Source organism: Symphalangus syndactylus, chromosome 6 (assembly GCF_028878055.3).
Source record: "Symphalangus syndactylus isolate Jambi chromosome 6, NHGRI_mSymSyn1-v2.1_pri, whole genome shotgun sequence".
NCBI lineage: Eukaryota > Metazoa > Chordata > Mammalia > Primates > Hylobatidae > Symphalangus > Symphalangus syndactylus.
The window spans coordinates 6,700,647-6,716,785 of NC_072428.2; positions in this window are offsets into that span (position 1 = coordinate 6,700,647).

The window sequence follows — 16,139 nt, forward strand, 5'->3', positions numbered from 1 at the left end:
TATGTAGTTTGTATTAGAGTTTACTCCTTGTCTTATGAATTCTGTAGGTTTTGTCAAATGTGTAATGACAAATAATCCTCATTACAGTGTCATACAGAATAATGGATTCACTCTCCTAAAATTCTTCCTTGCTCCATCCGTTCATCGTTTCCTCTACTAATTTATGTAGAAGATAAATTAGTAGATTGAGTTGATGGTTATAGCAGTTTAAAGCACAGATAGAAAACTAGATTGACCTGCCTACCCAGACTGTGCTTCTCACTCTCACTGTGCCCTTTCTTAACCTTTGGAAATGCTTTTATTCATATATAAAATAGGCTATAACTTCATATAGTTGTATTACAAAAAGTTAATGCACAGAAAAAGACTTGTGCTAGGTATATGGTTTCTTCTCAGTTAAATGGAAGCCATTGCGTGTGTTTGTCAATAGAATTCGTCATACTTTATCTCACATATCTTTACGTCATTGTTGGCACATGACATGTTTAGACTGCACAAATCTCCTCCAAATCCCTAATAGTCACTGATCTCTTTACTGTCTCCATAGTTTTGCTTTCTCCAGAAGGTCATGTAGTTGAATCATACGGTATGTAGACTTTTCAGACTGGCTTCTTTCACTTGGCAATATGCATTTAAAGGTTCCTGTGTGTCTTCTGTAGCTTGACAGAATACTATTCCATTGCCTGGATATACCACAGTTTATTTTTCCATTCACTTCCTGAAGGACATTTCGATTTTAGTGATCATGAATAAGGCTCCTGTAACATTCATGGGAAGAAGGCTTTTGTGTGCATGTAAGTTTTCAAATCCTTTAAGTAAATACCGGGAATGTAATTGCTGGGTTGTGTGGTAGGAGTATGTTTAGTTTTATAAGAAACTGCCAAACTGACTGCCAAAGTAGCTGTACTATTCTGCATTCTCACAAGCAATGAATAAAAGTTCCTGTTTCTCTTCACATTTGCCAGCTTTTGGTATCATCAGACTTTTGGATATTGGTCATTTTAATAGTCATGTAATAATATCTCACGGTTGCTGTGACTTGCAGTTCCCTAATGATACATGACTAGTAACTTCAAAATCCCCATTTGACAGCTGTATTTAGACCTTTGGACTATTTTTTAAATGAGTTGTTTTCTTTCTTATTTTCGAGTTCTCTGTATACTTTAAATACCAGTAATTTATCTGATATGTTTTGAAAATGTTTTGAATATGTTTTGAAAAAATTTTCTCCCAACCTGTGGCTTTTGTTTTCATTCTAAGCACAGTTTTAATAACAAAAGTCTTTAATTTTAATGATGCTCAATTTCTCAATTTTTTCTTTGTCTAACCCAATAAATCAGAAAGCTTTTTATCATTTCACATGACTTAATATTCAGGCAAGGTCTATATAGGCCCCTTTCAAACAGTCATAAAGTTTAGAAGCTCTGACCTCACAAACAATAACAACGACAACATAGAAACAAAAATGACAGCTTTTGATGTTGTCTCAGTAATTTCTCAATTCAAGAACAGATTACTGAGCTTTATAAGCAATACGTATAGATATCAATTTCACAATAAAATACCTTATGATATTTATCAAATCACCTTAGTTTTGGTCACTTATTACTATTAGACTAAAATGTAATTTGTCAGACATGAGAAATCCTTTGGAGTATTTTTTAGAGAACCAAGTATTTGTTTTAGCCTTTTCAGTTCTTCTCTTGCTGTTTCTCCAGTATAGTCATTCCAATTGTCTCTATAGATGTATTAATACCAGGTACATAGTAAACACAATTATCTCCCACGTGTACCCCAACCCCCTTCCCTGTTCATGCAGTGAACATAAAGGAAGCAGGTCAAAAGGAAGCAGGTCATGTACCCTGTGATGTGCTGGGTTGTAAGGAAAGGTACACAATTAATGTACCATGTCTGAGTTTTCTTCTTCTCTGTATTTGTTCCATTTAATGCATGTATGTTTTTTATTCCTTAGGCCTCTCCAGTCCTAACACACTCAGGGATACTTGATACAGCTATAAGGCTGTGTCTTTATCAGGTACCTTTGGGTTACCCCCGGCCAGGGGTGGGAAATAGAGGAAGTGAATGTCTGTATCCTCATTAAGTATCACACAGAGCAGAAACATAAAGAAGCCTGTGCCATGAATGGGTCTCTTCTTTCTCCAAAAACCACCTACCCCTTCAACTCCCACTGCTTAAAGGAAAATCTTGTATTAGTCTCCCCATTTTCTCCTCAAACTTGCTTTAGCAAAGCAGTTCCTAAACCTCTGTTAATGTATGTCCCCACCCCTAACTCAACACACAGTCTCATGTCACATCACAGAAAAGAAGTTCAAAACAAAACAAAACAAAGCCACAGTCTTATAAGAAAAATAGGTAAGTTTTACAAAAGTTGTGTACTGTATCTCTGCTTTGAAATTTGTCATTGGCCAAGGATAGTAAAACTCTTGGAAAATTATAAAACAGGAACTTACGTAATATGTTTTACCCAAGATTTTTCAAACATTTTTGGAAGGATACTTATTAACATCTTGCAGAGGTAATGTTACATGAAAAACTTAGCATAAGACCAATCAGGTATTCTATGCAATAATGCAGATATATGAAAAAATAATATAATGAAATAAATGACTTTTCAAAAGGTATTGATCCTAGATCCACATTCTTTTTTTGGTTCAGGTGAGGCAATTAGAATGTGAAAAAAAGAAGCATAGAACAACTGTCTAATGAGAGGGACGAATGCTCCTGGGTGGAAAGTTATTAGAAGATAAATTAGTAGATTGACCCTTTTGTGTAGTTTATATTTGGAGACATTCCTTTTTCCACTATTACCCTCTTAGCGCTCCGAATCTCCACTTGCATTTTCTACAGAAAGTGTGTTTCAGAACGGCTCAATCAAAACTAAGGTTCAAATCTTTTAGTTGAACAAACAGAACAGAAAGAAGTTTCACACAATTCTTCTGTGTAGTTTTTATTTGTAGACATTCTTTTTCCCAATATAGGCCTCTTAGCGCTCAGAATGTCCAATTGCAGTTTCTACAGAAAGAGTGTTTCAGAACGGCTCAATCAAAAGTAAGGTTCAACTCTGTTAGTTGAATGCACAGAACAGAAAGAAGTTTCATACAATGCTTCTGTGTATTTTATATTTGAATATATTCTTTTTTCCACTATTACCCACTTAGCGCTACGAATGTCCAGTTGCATTTTCTACAGACAGAGTGTTTCAAAACTGCTCAATCAAAAGTATGGTTTAACTCTGTTAGCTGAATGCTCAGATCAGAAAGAAGTTTCACAGAATGCTTCTGTGTAGTTTATATTTGAATATATTCCTTTTTCCACTACTACGCTCTTAGCGCTCCAAATGTCCAGTTGCATTTTCTACAGAAAGAGTGTTCAGATCTGCTCAATCAAAAGTATGGTTTAACTCTGTTAGCTGAATGCACAGATCAGAAAGAAGTTTCACCGAATGATTCTGTGTAGTTTATATTTAAGACATTCCTTTTTCCACTATTACCCTCTTAGCGCTCCGAATCTCCACTTGCATTTTCTACAAAAAGAGTGTTTCATAACTGCTCAATCAAAAATAAGTTTTATCTCTGTTAACTGAATTTACAGATCAGAAATAAGTTTCACAGAATGCATCTGTGTAGTTTTTATTTGAAGATATTCTTTTTCAAAATGTAGGCCTCTTAGCGCTTAGCATGTCCAATTGCAGTTTCTACAGAAAGAGTGTTTCAGAACGGCTCAATCAAAAGTAAGGTTCAACTCTGTTAGTTGAATGCACAGAACAGAAAGAATTTTCACAGAATGCTACTGTGTAGTTTATATTTGAATATATTCCTTTTTCCACTATTACCCTCTTAGCGCTCCGAATGTCCACTTGCATTTTCTACAGAAAGAGTGTTCAGAACTGCGCAATCAAAAGTATGGTTTAACTCTGTTAGCTTAATGAACATATCAGAAATAAGTTTCACACAATGCTTCTGTGTAATTTTTATTTGAAGATATTATTTTTCCCAATAGAGGCCTCTTAGCGCTCAGAATGTCCAATTGCAGTTTCTACAGAAAGAGTGTTTCAGAAAGGCTCAATCAAAAGTAAGGTTCAACTCTGTTAGTTGAATGCACAGAACAGAAAGAAGTTTCATACAATGCTTCTGTGTAGTTTATATTTGAACATATTCTTTTTTGCACTATTACCCACTTAGCGCTACGAATGTCCAGTTGCATTTTCTACAGACAGAGTGTTTCAAAACTGCTCAATCAAATGTATGGTTTAACTCTGTTAGCTGAATGCTCAGATCAGAAAGAAGTTTCACAGAATGCTTCTGTGTAGTTTATATTTGAATATATTCCTTTTTCCACTACTACTCTCTTAGTGCTCCAAATGTATAGTTGCATTTTCTACAGAAAGAGAGTTCAGATCTGCTCAATCAAAAGTATGGTTTAACTCTGTTAGCTGAATGCACAGATCAGAAAGAAGTTTCACAGAATGATTCTGTGTAGTTTATATTTGGAGACATTCCTTTTTCCACTATTACCCTCTTAGCGCTCCGAATCACCACTTACATTTTCTACAGAAAGAGTGTTTCAGAACGGCTCAATCAAAACTAAGGTTCAACTCTTTTAGTTGAACAAACAGAACAGAAAGTAGTTTCACACAATTCTTCTGTGTAGTTTTTATTTGTAGACATTCTTTTTCCCAATATAGGCCTCTTAGCGCTCAGAATGTCCAATTGCAGTTTCTACAGAAAGAGTGTTTCAGAACGGCTCAATCAAAAGTAAGGTTCAACTCTGTTAGTTGAATGCACAGAACACAAAGAAGTTTCATACAATGCTTCTGTGTAGTTTATATTTGAACATATTCTTTTTTCCACTATTACCCACTTAGCGCTACGAATGTCCAGTTGCATTTTCTACAGACAGAGTGTTTCAAAACTGTTCAATCAAAAGTATGGTTTAACTCTGTTAGCTGAATGCTCAGATCAGAAAGAAGTTTCACAGAATGCTTCTGTGTAGTTTATATTTGAATATATTCCTTTTTCCACTACTACGCTCTTAGCGCTCCAAGTGTCCAGTTGCATTTTCTACAGAAAGAGTGTTCAGATCTGCTCAATCAAAAGTATGGTTTAACTCTGTTAGCTGAATGCACAGATCAGAAAGAAGTTTCACCGAATGATTCTGTGTAGTTTATATTTGAAGACATTCCTTTTTCCACTATTACCCTCTTAGCGCTCCGAATCTCCACTTGCATTTTCTACAAAAAGAGTGTTTCATAACTGCTCAATCAAAAATAAGTTTTATCTCTGTTAACTGAATTTACAGATCAGAAATAAGTTTCACAGAATGCATCTGTGTAGTTTTTATTTGAAGATATTCTTTTTCCCAATGTAGGCCTCTTAGCGCTTAGCATGTCCAATTGCAGTTTCTACAGAAAGAGTGTTTCAGAATGGCTCAATCAAAAGTGAGGTTCAACTCTGTTAGTTGAATGCACAGAACAGAAAGAATTTTCACAGAATGCTACTGTGTAGTTTATATTTGAATATATTCCTTTTTCCACTATTACCCTCTTAGCGCTCCGAATGTCCACTTGCATTTTCTACAGAAAGAGTGTTCAGAACTGCGCAATCAAAAGTTTGGTTTAACTCTGTTAGCTTAATGAACATATCAGAAATAAGTTTCACACAATGCTTCTGTGTAGTTTTTATTTGAAGATATTCTTTTTCCCAATATAGGCCTCTTAGCGCTCAGAATGTCCAATTGCAGTTTCTACAGAAAGAGTGTTTCAGAACGGCTCAATCAAAAGTAAGGTTCAACTCTGTTAGTTGAATGCACAGAACAGAAAGAATTTTCACAGAATGCTACTGTGTAGTTTATATTTGAATATATTCCTTTTTCCACTATTACCCTCTTAGCGCTCCGAATCTCCATTGCATTTTCTACAGAAAGAGTGTTTCAGAACGGCTCAATCAAAACTAAGTTTCAACTCTTTTAGTTGAACAAACAGAAGAGAAAGAAGTTTCACACAATTCTTCTGTGTAGTTTTTATTTGTAGACATTCTTTTTCCCAATATAGGCCTCTTAGCGCTCAGAATGTCCAATTGCAGTTTCTACAGAAAGAGTGTTTCAGAACGGCTCAATCAAAGTAAGGTTCAACTCTGTTAGTTGAATGCACAGAACAGAAAGAAGTTTCATACAATGCTTCTGTGTAGTTTATATTTCAACATATTCTTTTTTCCACTATTACCCACTTAGCGCTACGAATGTCCAGTTGCATTTTCTACAGACAGAGTGTTTCAAAACTGCTCAATCAAAAGTATGGTTTAACTCTGTTAGCTGAATGCTCAGATCAGAAAGAAGTTTCACAGAATGCTTCTGTGTAGTTTATATTTGAATATATTCCTTTTTCCACTACTACGCTCTTAGCGCTCCAAATGTCCAGTTGCATTTTCTACAGAAATAGTGTTCAGATCTGCTCAATCAACAGTATGGTTTAACTCTGTTAGCTGAATGCACAGATCAGAAAGAAGTTTCACCGAATGATTCTGTGTAGTTTATATTTGAAGACATTCCTTTCTCCACTATTACCCTCTTAGCGCTCCGAATCTCCACTTGCATTTTCTACAAAAAGAGTGTTTCATAACTGCTCAATCAAAAATATGTTTTATCTCTGTTAACTGAATTTACAGATCAGAAATAAGTTTCACAGAATGCATCTGTGTAGTTTTTATTTGAAGATATTCTTTTTCACAATGTAGGCCTCTTAGCGCTTAGCATGTCCAATTGCAGTTTCTACAGAAAGAGTGTTTCAGAACGGCTCAATCAAAAGTAAGGTTCAACTCTGTTAGTTGAATGCACAGAACAGAAAGAATTTTCACAGAATGCTACTGTGTAGTTTATATTTGAATATATTCCTTTTTCCACTATTACCCTCTTAGCGCTCCGAATGTCCACTTGCATTTTCTACAGAAAGAGTGTTCAGAACTGCGCAATCAAAAGTATGGTTTAACTCTGTTAGCTTAATGAACATATCAGAAATAAGTTTCACACAATGCTTCTGTGTAGTTTTTATTTGAAGATATTATTTTTCCCAATATAGGCCTCTTAGCGCTCAGAATGTCCAATTGCAGTTTCTACAGAAAGAGTGTTTCAGAAAGGCTCAATCAAAAGTAAGGTTCAACTCTGTAGGTTGAATTCACAGAACAGAAAGAAGTGTCATACACTGCTTCTGTGTAGTTTATATTTGAACATATTCTATTTTCCACAATTACCCACTTAGCGCTACGAATGTCCAGTTGCATTTTCTACAGACAGAGTGTTTAAAAACTACTCAATCAAAAGTATGGTTTAACTCTGTTAGCTGAATGCTCAGATCAGAAACAAGTTTCATAGAATGCTTCTGTGTAGTTTATATTTGAATATATTCCTTTTTCCACTACTACTCTCTTAGCGCTCCAAATGTCCAGTTGCATTTTCTACAGAAAGAGAGTTCAGATCTGCTCAATCAAAAGTATGGTTTAACTCTGTTAGCTGAATGCACAGATCAGAAAGTAGTTTCACAGAATGATTCTGTGTAGTTTATATTTGGAGACATTCCTTTTTCCACTATTACCCTCTTAGCGCTCCGAATCTCCACTTGCATTTTCTACAGAAAGAGTGTTTCAGAACGGCTCAATCAAAACTAAGGTTCAACTCTTTTAGTTGAACAAACAGAACAGAAAGAAGTTTCACACAATTCTTCTGTGTAGTTTTTATTTGTAGACATTCATTTTCCCTATATAGGCCTCTTAGCGCTCAGAATGTCCAATTGCAGTTTCTACAGAAAGAGTGTTTCAGAATGGCTCAATCAAAAGTAAGGTTCAACTCTGTTAGTTGAATGCACAGAACAGAAAGAAGTTTCATACAATGCTTCTGTGTAGTTTATATTTGAACATATTCTTTTTTCCACTATTACCCACTTAGCTCTACGAATGTCCAGTTGCATTTTCTACAGACAGAGTGTTTCAAAACTGCTCAATCAAAAGTATGGTTTAACTCTGTTAGCTGAATGCTCAGATCAGAAAGAAGTTTCACAGAATGCTTCTGTGTAGTTTATATTTGAATATATTCCTTTTTCCACTACTACGCTCTTAGCCCTCCAAATGTCCAGTTGCATTTTCTACAGAAAGAGTGTTCAGATCTGCTCAATCAAAAGTATGGTTTAACTCTGTTAGCAGAATGCACAGATCAGAAAGAAGTTTCACCGAATGTTTCTGTGTAGTTTATATTTGAAGACATTCCTTTTTCCACTATTACCCTCTTAGCGCTCCGAATCTCCACTTGCATTTTCTACAAAAAGAGTGTTTCATAACTGCTCAATCAAAAATATGTTTTATCTCTGTTAACTGAATTTACAGATCAGAAATAAGTTTCACAGAATGCATCTGTGTAGTTTTTCTTTGAAGATATTCTTTTTCAAAATGTAGGCCTCTTAGCGCTTAGCATGTCCAATTGCAGTTTCTACAGAAAGAGTTTTTCAGAACGGCTCAATCAAAAGTAAGGTTCAACTCTGTTAGTTGAATGCACAGAATAGAAAGAATTTTCACAGAATGCTACTGTGTAGTTTATATTTGAATATATTCCTTTTTCCACTATTACCCTCTTAGCGCTCCGAATGTCCACTTGCATTTTCTACAGAAAGAGTGTTCAGAACTGCGCAATCAAAAGTATGGTTTAACTCTGTTAGCTTAATGAACATATCAGAAATAAGTTTCACACAATGCTTCTGTGTAGTTTTTATTTGAAGATATTATTTTTCCCAATATAGGCCTCTTAGCGCTCAGAATGTCCAATTGCAGTTTCTACAGAAAGAGTGTTTCAGAAAGGCTCAATCAAAAGTAAGGCTCAACTCTGTTAGTTGAATGCACAGAACAGAAAGAAGTTTCATACAATGCTTCTGTGTAGTTTATATTTGAACATATTCTTTTTTCCACTATTACCCACTTAGCACTACGAATGTCCAGTTTCATTTTCTACAGACAGAGTGTTTCAAAACTGCTCAATCAAAAGTATGGTTTAACTCTGTTAGCTGAATGCTCAGATCAGAAAGAAGTTTCACAGAATGCTTCTGTGTAGTTTATATTTGAATATATTCCTTTTTCCACTACTACTCTCTTAGCGCTCAAAATGTCCAGTTGCATTTTCTACAGAAAGAGTGTTCAGATCTGCTCAATCAAAAGTATGGTTTAACTCTGTTAGCTGAATGCACAGATCAGAAAGAAGTTTCACAGAATGATTCTGTGTAGTTTATATTTGGAGACATTCCTTTTTCCACTATTACCCTCTTAGCGCTCCGAATCTCCACTTGCATTTTCTACAGAAAGAGTGTTTCAGAACGGCTCAATCAAAACTAAGGTTCAACTCTTTTAGTTGAACAAACAGAACAGAAAGAAGTTTCACACAATTCTTCTGTGTAGTTTTTATTTGTAGACATTCTTTTTCCCAACATAGGCCTCTTAGCGCTCAGAATGTCCAATTGCAGTTTCTACAGAAAGAGTGTTTCAGAACGGCTCAATCAAAAGTATGGTTCAACTCTGTTAGTTGAATGCACAGAACAGAAAGAAGTTTCATACAATGCTTCTGTGTAGTTTATATTTGAACATATTCTTTTTTCCACTATTACCCACTTAGCGCTACGAATGTCCAGTTGCATTTTCTACAGACAGAGTGTTTCAAAACTGCTCAATCAAAAGTATGGTTTAACTCTGTTAGCTGAATGCTCACATCAGAAAGAAGTTTCACAGAATGCTTCTGTGTAGTTTATATTTGAATATATTCCTTTTTCCACTACTACGCTCTTAGCGCTCCAAATGTCCAGTTGCATTTTCTACAGAAAGAGTGTTCAGATCTGCTCAATCAAAAGTATGGTTTAACTCTGTTAGCTGAATGCACAGATCAGAAAGAAGTTTCACCGAATGATTCTGTGTAGTTTATATTTGAAGACATTCCTTTTTCCACTATTACCCTCTTAGCGCTCCGAATCTCCACTTGCATTTTCTACAAAAAGAGTGTTTCATAACTGCTCAATCAAAAATATGTTTTATCTCTGTTAACTGAATTTACAGATCAGAAATAAGTTGCACAGAATGCATCTGTGTAGTTTTTATTTGAAGATATTCTTTTTCCAAATGTAGGCCTCTTAGCGCTTAGCATGTCCAATTGCAGTTTCTACAGAAAGAGTGTTTCAGAACGGCTCAATCAAAAGTAAGGTTCAACTCTGTTAGTTGAATGCACAGAACAGAAAGAATTTTCAGAGAATGCTACTGTGTAGTTTATATTTGAATATATTCCTTTTTCCACTATTACCCTCTTAGCGCTCCGAATCTCCATTGCATTTTCTACAGAAAGAGTGTTTCAGAACGGCTCAATCAAAACTAAGGTTCAACTCTTTTAGTTGAACAAACAGAACAGAAAGAAGTTTCACACAATTCTTCTGTGTAGTTTTTATTTGTAGACATTCTTTTTCCCAATATAGGCCTCTTAGCGCTCAGAATGTCCAATTGCAGTTTCTACAGAAAGAGTGTTTCAGAACGGCTCAATCAAAAGTAAGGTTCAACTCTGTTAGTTGAATGCACAGAACAGAAAGAAGTTTCATACAATGCTTCTGTGTAGTTTATATTTGAACATATTCTTTTTTCCACTATTACCCACTTAGCGCTACGAATGTCCAGTTGCATTTTCTACAGACAGAGTGTTTCAAAACTGCTCAATCAAAGGTATGGTTTAACTCTGTTAGCTGAATGCTCAGATCAGAAAGAAGTTTGACAGAATGCTTCTGTGTAGTTTATATTTGAATATATTCCTTTTTCCACTACTACGCTCTTAGCGCTCCAAATGTCCAGTTGCATTTTCTACAGAAAGAGTGTTCAGATCTGCTCAATCAAAAGTATGGTTTAACTCTGTTAGCTGAATGCACAGATCAGAAAGAAGTTTCACCGAATGATTCTGTGTAGTTTATATTTGGAGACATTCCTTTTTCCACTATTACTCTCTTAGCGCTCCGAATCTCCACTTGCATTTTCTACAGAAAGAGTGTTTCAGAACGGCTCAATCAAAACTAAGGTTCAACTCTTTTAATTGAACAAACAGAACAGAAAGGAGTTTCACACAATTCTTCTGTGTAGTTTTTATTTGTAGACATTCTTTTTCCCAACATAGGCCTCTTAGCGCTCAGAATGTCCAATTGCAGTTTCTACAGAAAGAGTGTTTCAGAACGGCTCAATCAAAAGTAAGGTTCAACTCTGTTAGTTGAATGCACAGAACAGAAAGAAGTTTCATACAATGCTTCTGTGTAGTTTATATTTGAACATATTCTTTTTTCCACTATTACCCACTTAGCGCTACGAATGTCCAGTTGCATTTTCTACAGACAGAGTGTTTCAAAACTGCTCAATCAAAAGTATGGTTTAACTCTGTTAGCTGAATGCTCAGATCAGAAAGAAGTTTCACAGAATGCTTCTGTGTAGTTTATATTTGAATATATTCCTTTTTCCACTACTACGCACTTAGCGCTCCAAATGTCCAGTTGCATTTTCTACAGAAAGAGTGTTCAGATCTGCTCAATCAAAAGTATGGTTTAACTCTGTTAGCTGAATGCACAGATCAGAAAGAAGTTTCACCGAATGATTCTGTGTAGTTTATATTTGAAGACATTCCTTTTTCCACTATTACCCTCTTAGCGCTCCGAATCTCCACTTGCATTTTCTACAAAAAGAGTGTTTCATAACTGCTCAATCAAAAATATGTTTTATCTCTGTTAACTGAATTTACAGATCAGAAATAAGTTTCACAGAATGCATCTGTGTACTTTTTATTTGAAGATATTCTTTTTCCCAATGTAGGCCTCTTAGCGCTTAGCATGTCCAATTGCAGTTTCTACAGAAAGAGTGTTTCAGAACGGCTCAATCAAAAGTAAGGTTCAACTCTGTTAGTTGAATGCACAGAACAGAAAGAATTTTCACAGAATGCTACTGTGTAGTTTATATTTGAATATATTCCTTTTTCCACTATTACCCTCTTAGCGCTCCGAATGTCCACTTGCATTTTCTACAGAAAGAGTGTTCAGAACTGCGCAATCAAAAGTATGGTTTAACTCTGTTAGCTTAATGAACATATCAGAAATAAGTTTCACACAATGCTTCTGTGTAGTTTTTATTTGAAGATATTATTTTTCCCAATATAGGCCTCTTAGCGCTCAGAATGTCCAATTGCAGTTTCTACAGAAAGAGTGTTTCAGAAAGGCTCAATGAAAAGTAAGGTTCAACTCTGTAGGTTGAATGCACAGAACAGAAAGAAGTTTCATACAATGCTTCTGTGTAGTTTATATTTGAACATATTCTTTTTTCCACTATTACCCACTTAGCACTACGAATGTCCAGTTGCATTTTCTACAGACAGAGTGTTTCAAAACTGCTCAATCAAAAGTATGGTTTAACTCTGTTAGCTGAATGCTCAGATCAGAAAGAAGTTTCACAGAATGCTTCTGTGTAGTTTATATTTGAATATATTCCTTTTTCCACTACTACTCTCTTAGCGCTCCAAATGTCCAGTTGCATTTTCTACAGAAATAGTGTTCAGATCTGCTCAATCAAAAGTATGGTTTAACTCTGTTAGCTGAATGCACAGATCAGAAAGAAGTTTCACAGAATGATTCTGTGTAGTTTATATTTGGAGACATTCCTTTTTCCACTATTACCCTCTTAGCGCTCCGAATCTCCACTTGCATTTTCTACAGAAAGAGTGTTTCAGAACGGCTCAATCAAAACTAAGGTTCAACTCTTTTAGTTGAACAAACAGAACAGAAGGAAGTTTCACACAATTCTTCTGTGTAGTTTTTATTTGTAGACATTCTTTTTCCCAACATAGGCCTCTTAGCGCTCAGAATGTCCAATTGCAGTTTCTACAGAAAGAGTGTTTCAGAACGGCTCAATCAAAAGTAAGGTTCAACTCTGTTAGTTGAATGCACAGAACAGAAAGAAGTTTCATACAATGCTTCTGTGTAGTTTATATTTGAACATATTCTTTTTTCCACTATAACCCACTTAGCGCTACGAATGTCCAGTTGCATTTTCTACAGACAGAGTGTTTCAAAACTGCTCAATCAAAAGTATGGTTTAACTCTGTTAGCTGAATGCTCAGATCAGAAAGAAGTTTCACAGAATGCTTCTGTGTAGTTTATATTTGAATATATTCCTTTTTCCACTACTACGCTCTTAGCGCTCCAAATGTCCAGTTGCATTTTCTACAGAAAGAGTGTTCAGATCTGCTCAATCAAAAGTATGGTTTAACTCTGTTAGCTGAATGCACAGATCAGAAAGAAGTTTCACCGAATGATTCTGTGTAGTTTATATTTGAAGACATTCCTTTTTCCACTATTACCCTCTTAGCGCTCCGAATCTCCACTTGCATTTTCTACAAAAAGAGTGTTTCATAACTGCTCAATCAAAAATATGTTTTATCTCTGTTAACTGAATTTACAGATCAGAAATAAGTTTCACAGAATGCATCTGTGTAGTTTTTATTTGAAGATATTCTTTTTCCCAATGTAGGCCTCTTAGCGCTTAGCATGTCCAATTGCAGTTTCTACAGAAAGAGTGTTTCAGAACGGCTCAATCAAAAGTAAGGTTCAACTCTGTTAGTTGAATGCACAGAACAGAAAGAATTTTCACAGAATGCTACTGTGTAGTTTATATTTGAATATATTCCTTTTTCCACTATTACCCTCTTAGCGCTCCGAATCTCCATTGCATTTTCTACAGAAAGAGTGTTTCAGAACGGCTCAATCAAAACTAAGTTTCAACTCTTTTAGTTGAACAAACAGAAGAGAAAGAAGTTTCACACAATTCTTCTGTGTAGTTTTTATTTGTAGACATTCTTTTTCCCAATATAGGCCTCTTAGCGCTCAGAATGTCCAATTGCAGTTTCTACAGAAAGAGTGTTTCAGAACGGCTCAATCAAAGTAAGGTTCAACTCTGTTAGTTGAATGCACAGAACAGAAAGAAGTTTCATACAATGCTTCTGTGTAGTTTATATTTCAACATATTCTTTTTTCCACTATTACCCACTTAGCACTACGAATGTCCAGTTACATTTTCTACAGACAGAGTGTTTCAAAACTGCTCAATCAAAAGTATGGTTTAACTCTGTTAGCTGAATGCTCAGATCAGAAAGAAGTTTCACAGAATGCTTCTGTGTAGTTTATATTTGAATATATTCCTTTTTCCACTACTACGCTCTTAGCGCTCCAAATGTCCAGTTGCATTTTCTACAGAAATAGTGTTCAGATCTGCTCAATCAACAGTATGGTTTAACTCTGTTAGCTGAATGCACAGATCAGAAAGAAGTTTCACCGAATGATTCTGTGTAGTTTATATTTGAAGACATTCCTTTTTCCACTATTACCCTCTTAGCGCTCCGAATCTCCACTTGCATTTTCTACAAAAAGAGTGTTTCATAACTGCTCAATCAAAAATATGTTTTATCTCTGTTAACTGAATTTACAGATCAGAAATAAGTTTCACAGAATGCATCTGTGTAGTTTTTATTTGAAGATATTCTTTTTCACAATGTAGGCCTCTTAGCGCTTAGCATGTCCAATTGCAGTTTCTACAGAAAGAGTGTTTCAGAACGGCTCAATCAAAAGTAAGGTTCAACTCTGTTAGTTGAATGCACAGAACAGAAAGAATTTTCACAGAATGCTACTGTGTAGTTTATATTTGAATATATTCCTTTTTCCACTATTACCCTCTTAGCGCTCCGAATGTCCACTTGCATTTTCTACAGAAAGAGTGTTCAGAACTGCGCAATCAAAAGTATGGTTTAACTCTGTTAGCTTAATGAACATATCAGAAATAAGTTTCACACAATGCTTCTGTGTAGTTTTTATTTGAAGATATTATTTTTCCCAATATAGGCCTCTTAGCGCTCAGAATGTCCAATTGCAGTTTCTACAGAAAGAGTGTTTCAGAAAGGCTCAATCAAAAGTAAGGTTCAACTCTGTAGGTTGAATTCACAGAACAGAAAGAAGTGTCATACACTGCTTCTGTGTAGTTTATATTTGAACATATTCTTTTTTCCACAATTACCCACTTAGCGCTACGAATGTCCAGTTGCATTTTCTACAGACAGAGTGTTTAAAAACTACTCAATCAAAAGTATGGTTTAACTCTGTTAGCTGAATGCTCAGATCAGAAACAAGTTTCATAGAATGCTTCTGTGTAGTTTATATTTGAATATATTCCTTTTTCCACTACTACTCTCTTAGCGCTCCAAATGTCCAGTTGCATTTTCTACAGAAAGAGAGTTCAGATCTGCTCAATCAAAAGTATGGTTTAACTCTGTTAGCTGAATGCACAGATCAGAAAGTAGTTTCACAGAATGATTCTGTGTAGTTTATATTTGGAGACATTCCTTTTTCCACTATTACCCTCTTAGCGCTCCGAATCTCCACTTGCATTTTCTACAGAAAGAGTGTTTCAGAACGGCTCAATCAAAACTAAGGTTCAACTCTTTTAGTTGAACAAACAGAACAGAAAGAAGTTTCACACAATTCTTCTGTGTAGTTTTTATTTGTAGACATTCATTTTCCCTATATAGGCCTCTTAGCGCTCAGAATGTCCAATTGCAGTTTCTACAGAAAGAGTGTTTCAGAATGGCTCAATCAAAAGTAAGGTTCAACTCTGTTAGTTGAATGCACAGAACAGAAAGAAGTTTCATACAATGCTTCTGTGTAGTTTATATTTGAACATATTCTTTTTTCCACTATTACCCACTTAGCTCTACGAATGTCCAGTTGCATTTTCTACAGACAGAGTGTTTCAAAACTGCTCAATCAAAAGTATGGTTTAACTCTGTTAGCTGAATGCTCAGATCAGAAAGAAGTTTCACAGAATGCTTCTGTGTAGTTTATATTTGAATATATTCCTTTTTCCACTACTACGCTCTTAGCCCTCCAAATGTCCAGTTGCATTTTCTACAGAAAGAGTGTTCAGATCTGCTCAATCAAAAGTATGGTTTAACTCTGTTAGCAGAATGCACAGATCAGAAAGAAGTTTCACCGAATGTTTCTGTGTAGTTTATATTTGAAGACATTCCTTTTTCCACTATTA